General features: G+C 46.0%; 1 protein-coding gene across 3 annotated transcripts in view; it reads right to left on the bottom strand.

Annotated features, from left to right (window-relative positions):
* AKAP3 (A-kinase anchoring protein 3) overlaps nucleotides 1-5,992 on the bottom strand; it is a 24,390-nt gene extending 18,398 nt beyond the window's left edge. Inside the window, exon 1 of one of the 3 annotated variants that reach the window (XM_025209114.1) lies at nucleotides 5,925-5,992. The gene's annotated coding sequence lies outside the window, so the exon portion shown is untranslated. Of the gene's footprint in view, nucleotides 1-1,424; nucleotides 1,502-5,885 lie in introns of those variants that run through there. The other 2 variants (XM_025209113.1, XM_025209112.1) reach the window with 2 other exon arrangements.
* Nucleotides 5,993-6,005: the final 13 nt, after the last annotated feature.

The raw sequence follows: 6,005 nt of genomic DNA, 5'->3' as shown, positions 1-6,005 counted from the left end.
GGTAGCTGATGGTGGTAGTGGCCGTGTGCAAGCTTCCCTTCCCCCCACCCTGCCCTGTCATTCTTTACAGGCAATTCACTAGTAATAATATAATAAGAGCAAGTTTTATACAATGCATCAGAAGACCTTAAAATGGTTTACACATGACGTATGATTATCTCAAATGTTTTACAAATAGGGAAACTGTAACAAAGAGAGGAAAGACTAAGGGATCTGGACCCCTTCAGCCTCTGCAAGAGAAGGCTGAGAGGTGATCTCGTGGCCCCCTACAAATTCATTATGGGGGTGCAGCAAGGGATGAGAGATGCTCTGTTACTTCTTGGGGTAACAAGGAACAATGGTCACCAACCGACAGAGAGCAGATTTAGGCTGGACATCAGGAAAAACTTCTTCAAGGTAAGGGTGGCCAAAATTTGAAATGGGCTTCCAAGGGAGGTGGTGCTCTCCCCTACCTTGGGGGTCTTTAAGAGAAGGCTGGATAGGCATCTGGCTGGGGTCCTCTGACCTCAGCACGCTTTCCTGCCTAGGCAGGGCATTGGACTTGATGATCTGTTGAGGTCCCTTCTGACCCTAGCATTTATGAATCTATGAAGAAGATGACATGACTTCCCAAGGTCACCCAGCAGGCCCACAGTGGGTCTACATCCCAGCAACAACTTGAACTCATTTCTATTATCTGTCATGCAAAGCAACTGATCAAACATCAGGTAAGCAGCTCCATAAGTAACAATAGAAGAGAAATGTTAAAAGCATCCCAGTATTCAGATCTCCACAGAATAAGGCCATCATCTCCTTAGTTTCAGAAAAAAGGAAACCCTTCTGTCTGGTATCCAAGGTTTTTTTAATTGAAATGTGAAATGTTAATAATTTGGGGAAGTAATTATACCTCTTGTATGAGAAACCACAAGCAGATGTCTTTCTGAATGGATGGTAATCCTGTTGTTTGAATATTCTTGTGTGGACATGAACACATGCGTAGCACATGAATCCTACTTCATAATGCATCATAGTCCATCCTTTTAGCCATCAGCCCAAACTGTCTGACCTTATTAGCAGAGGAGATGAGAAGAGAAAGGAGCAAGGAGGAAAGAGAGATACGTATCCTATCCCAGTGCAAAAATCAAATCAGGATCCTGGAGAGCTTTGGGACTATGTGGAAGGGAGGCCTCTGCAGGGAATAGTTATATGCTAGTTTATTGCTTTTAAAATCATTGAGACATCTATGTTAATATGAAGGGTGATGAGCCACAAGAAGAGGAACCTGTAGGGAGTAATGTCTAATTCTTTCTCCCATATGTCCACTGAGTACACCATCCATCATTTCCTTGGTAGGAGCAGGTCTATACTCTATTGCTCCATGTTGCTGTTTAAGCTGTCACATTGTCAAAACTTACGGAATTAAAGACCCAGTGAGACTTTCCTACCTCTGCACCATCAAAACGGAGGGCCCAGAAGGATCTCAAAGGACAAGCTGAGCAAATAAGCTGTTTGGATGTTTTTGCAAGGCAGGATCTATGCTCTTAGTCTCCTCTTGCCAGAATGCAGAGTTACATCACAATGCCCTGTGAGGGGGCATCACTGTTCCTATAGCAACAGTAACACCACAAGGAGGAGATCAAGAGTGATGGGCAAATGGAAAATGAGGCATGCCATTTATATGTGGTTCCCACACCTCCAGCGTGGAAAGATAGAAGCTGCAATAAGGCTTCCTCCTACCTCGGGAGGGCAGAAACACAGCTGCAACGTGGGTTTTTTTGTTTTTTTTATTAGAACCTTGCATACCTCAGGTGATCATAACCACAAGGCTGGTTATTGCTGCCTGGTCCTTCTTTTCCTGTGTTTCATATATACTAAACTCTTTCACACTCCATTTCCCCCCCAGGCCTTTTTAAATAAGTCCAGATCCTGTTGATCTTAAGCCACACAAATAACCCTACTTAATTTGTTATGTAATGTGTTGTCTTATCAAAGCAAATGGGACATATGTATCATGTTGTAGCCTCTTTTATGAAGAATATCACTAATAACTGAGCATACTATTTGAACAAACAAATCTGCCTCTACAACAACATTGTGAGATACGAAAGCATTATTTTATGGATGGTGAATGAGAGGCACAGAGCTGTGAGGCGACTTTCAGGAAGTCAGTGGAAAATCCAGGTATAGAACCAGTATCTCCGCAGTTGCTTTTCCATGGGACGAGAGAACACAAATCAAGATCAGGTCTCTGCAGGAAAATCTCTCCTGCCTAGGCTAAGGCAAAGACAATAGGGCAGCATGAGAATTAGCACCTAAGGGGGAAGAAGGTAAAAGATGAGAGTGAACAGTTACTTGGGAACTTAATGTAGGTCCATCTGGTTGTGTAGGTTAAATGAATGATGCTCAGTATTTTTAAAATTTGTTTCTATATATGTGCCTAAAATACATAGATATGTGCCTAAAACACACATACATACACATCTATTTACGTGCCTTACACACATGTACATACACGTCATTCATTTCTGAGCTGAAATGAAGTTGTTTTCTGGTTATCCTCTGTAACTTGCTGTAGTTTCCTCCTGAACATGCATTGGGTGCATCTACACATTCACCCAACTGTGCAGTTGTTACTGTGCAGTCATTTATTATTTGCTTTAGCATATACTAAATGATCGCGCAGTAACCACTGTCACTACACAGTCCCAGCAGCGCATGGGTCGTTTCTGTCCCTACTGTGCAGTAGCAACAAACTACTGAGCAGTAGCTTGTTGCTACTGCGCATTAGTTTCAGGGTCATGGTTCATGCCTGCCAATGCTACGTCTCCATAGTGATGAGCTACATTGCTGTAGCTCATCGCTATGGGAACGTAGCGCCTCATATAGATGTGCCTATTACCACATTTATTGTTGTAGGACCAGATCCTGAAGCTTTTACTCATACCAGGTAAAATTTGTACTGGTTGACTGGGATTTGTGTGAACAATGACTATTTATGTCAGAACCTGAACCACTCCCGCACTGCCAAATTATAGGGCTGAATGATAGGGTGTTGGGAGCTGGATCTGGCCACGCTCAACCAGATATGGTTGAGACCCCCTGTTCTAGCCCATTTACTATCTTTGTCCTGCCCATCTCTTGCTACTGTGAAATTCTTCTGTGTTTTCACAATGATTGGAATGCTCTGAGTTCATGACTTTAAACAACTGTAAGCAAGTATGAGAGCTCGCCGTAGTGAATTCAGTAAGATTACAAAAGACTGGTTATTTGGCTACAACACATCTAAGCAGAAAAGGTGGGATAATGGAAGCTTCCCCAACGTATTCAACACATTCAGAGCACCCTACGTAGGGCTGAGATACTACATTCACAACCATACTCATGAGGGAGAAAAAAGACTGGAAGAAGAAACCAACTGGAGAAGGGTGATTGCATAAGGAATCTAGGCATCATTGGCTAGCCACGGGAGACAGAAAACATGTACAATTTATGTAGCTGAGGGTTTACTGATGATTTCCTGACTAGTTCTAGGGATCTGTAGTGGGTTATGTGCATGGCCTAAATCAGGGCTAGACCATTCATAGTGTTTACTGGGTTCAGTAAAGACAGACAGGCCTGAATGAGAACTAAATTACTTTTATTGTGGAGCAGTGGCAGGCTAGTCTCTGCAGTCCCCTGGTCCCTACCCAACCAACTGCTCTTCAGTCAACCAAGGGGTCATCTCCCAAATCCCAGCATCCTGAGCTTTCCACTTGAGGGATTCTTTCTGAATTATAATGCCATTGTGGTGGTCTCAGTTTGAGTCCTTCTGGCACAAGTACCTGACAAATGTCTATCCTTTTGCCTAATGAGCTGAGCTGGGCACAGTGATCAGGGGCTAAGGGGAGGCAGGACTGGCCCCAGTTCAATAGCCTGGGGAAGTGGATGCCTTGCACCAAGTTAAGTAGTTAACATAGGTTAAGGAGTTAGCATGTATTAAGCAGAGGCCTGGAGGAAGGGGGCATAATGGGGAGGGGGCTGAAGTAAACACTGGCCAGCATGGCAGTGAGGCTGAAGTTGGTTCCTTATTCCCAGTTCCTTATTCCTGGTTCCTGTTTCATTTTTCAAAGCTAATTTTTACACAAGTCAAGATTGTTATTAATAAATTAGATGTGCTAAAGAGTTAGAATTTCATCAGAAATATATGTTTACTAATAAAAATGTAAAATAATATCATATATCAACTACATAGCCCTGAATAAAGAGCTAAAATTAGGCTGGGATTATAGGCAAAATCCTTTTTGGGTCACTTCAAACCACACATCTCCACCACCAGGGGACTTTTTTGAAAAACTCTTGAGCAGGGCAGTACCTGATCCAGAGCTCTGCTTTTGCATGCCAGCCTGCCAACTTGCAGCCCCTCAGACCTGTGTGCTATGGTCAATGCCCTGAATAAAATGTGGTTGGGCTGGGATTACGGGTGAAAATCCTTTTTGGGTCACCGCAAACCACATGTCTCTGCCACTGGGAGATACTCCTGAAGAAGCCTGACTCAAAACTCAGTTTTTGCATGCCTTCCTGCCAATTAACATCTCTCCACCAAGGCCTATGTGCTATGGACATAACCCTGAATAAGGAGCTGAGTTTGGGGCCGGATTGCTAGGCAAAATTGTGTTAGAGTCACCCCAAAATACTGAGGAACTGTCCTGGAGAAGTCTGGGCAGGCCTCTGCCTGACCCGAAGCTTGGCTTTCAAGTCCCAGTCTGCCATCTGACAGGACCCTAAACCTGTGTGCTGATCATTGGCCCAAGTAAGGAGCTGAGTCTGGACTGGGATAAAAGAAAAATCCATTTTAGGTCACCCCAGGCCGCATATCACTGTTCCTGGGGGACTCTCCTGAAGAAATCTGAGCATGGCACTGCCTGACCTGAAGTTTGGTTTTCAAGTGCCAGCCTGCCAAGTGCCGGCCCCCAGGGCCTGTGTGCTAAACATTGCCACGAATAAGGAGCTGTATTTGGGCTGGGATTATGTGGGAAAACCTGCTTTGGGTCACCATAAAACACATCTCTGCCACCAGGGGACTCTCCCTAAAAAGACTGTGCAGACTCCTGTCCTACCCGAAGCTCAGTTTTTGAGTGCCAACCTTACAACCGATAGGCCTGTGTAAAAAATACACTGCCCCAAATAAGGAGCTGGGTTTTGGATCCCAGCCCAAACTCAGCTCCTTCGTCATGGAAATGCAGCTAGCACACAGGCCTGTGGGGCTGCCAGTTAGTAGGCCGGCACTTGAAAGCTGTGCTTTGGGTCAGGCAACACTCCTTCAGGACAGTCTGCTGGTGATGGAAACATTTGTTCTGGAGTGATCTGAAAAAGATTTTGCCTGATAATCCCAGTTCAAACTCAGCTCCTTATTCGGGACCACATACCTAGCCCAGGCCTGGGTGGAGGGGTGGCAGTCAGGCATGTGAAAATGGAGCTTTGCATCAGGCAGCGTCCTGGCCAGGCGTCTTCAGGAGTCTCCAAGTAGCAGAAATGTATGGTTGGAGGTGACGTGGAACGGGTTTTCATCCATAATCCCAGCCCAAAAGCAGATCCTTATTTGGGGCACCGTACATTGCAGGCTGGCATGTGAAAACCAAGTTTAGGGTCAGGCTGGCACCTGCTCTGACTTCTTCGGGAGAGTCCCAGGGGCACAGAGACATATGGTTTGTGGTGAGCAGAAGTGGCTTTTACCCCGCAAGCTCGGCCCAAACTCAGCTCCTTACTTGAGGCCCCCCATTGCACCCAGGTGTGGACTGGCAGGCCGGCGTGTGAAAATCCAGCTTGGGCCCGGCCCCGCCCTGGCCGCCTTCTCCAGAAGGGCCGTCCCGAGAGCGGTGGCTTGGGGTGACCCAGAAAGGATTGCGTCCCCACGATCCCAGCCTAACCTCAGCTCGTTACTCGGGGCCGAGCGCGACGTTATTTACACGTGTATCAGTGCGCGCGCGGTTCTGGTGAGAGCCCAACAACTCTGCGGCGTGTCTCAGCCGCTGCGAACAGGCGCCACC

This window comes from Alligator sinensis, unplaced genomic scaffold, assembly GCF_000455745.1.
Source record: "Alligator sinensis unplaced genomic scaffold, ASM45574v1 scaffold177_1, whole genome shotgun sequence".
NCBI classification, from domain to species: Eukaryota; Metazoa; Chordata; order Crocodylia; family Alligatoridae; genus Alligator; species Alligator sinensis.
The sequence above is the reverse complement of the archived record's forward strand: the minus strand, read 5'-3'. Positions and strand labels throughout refer to the sequence as shown.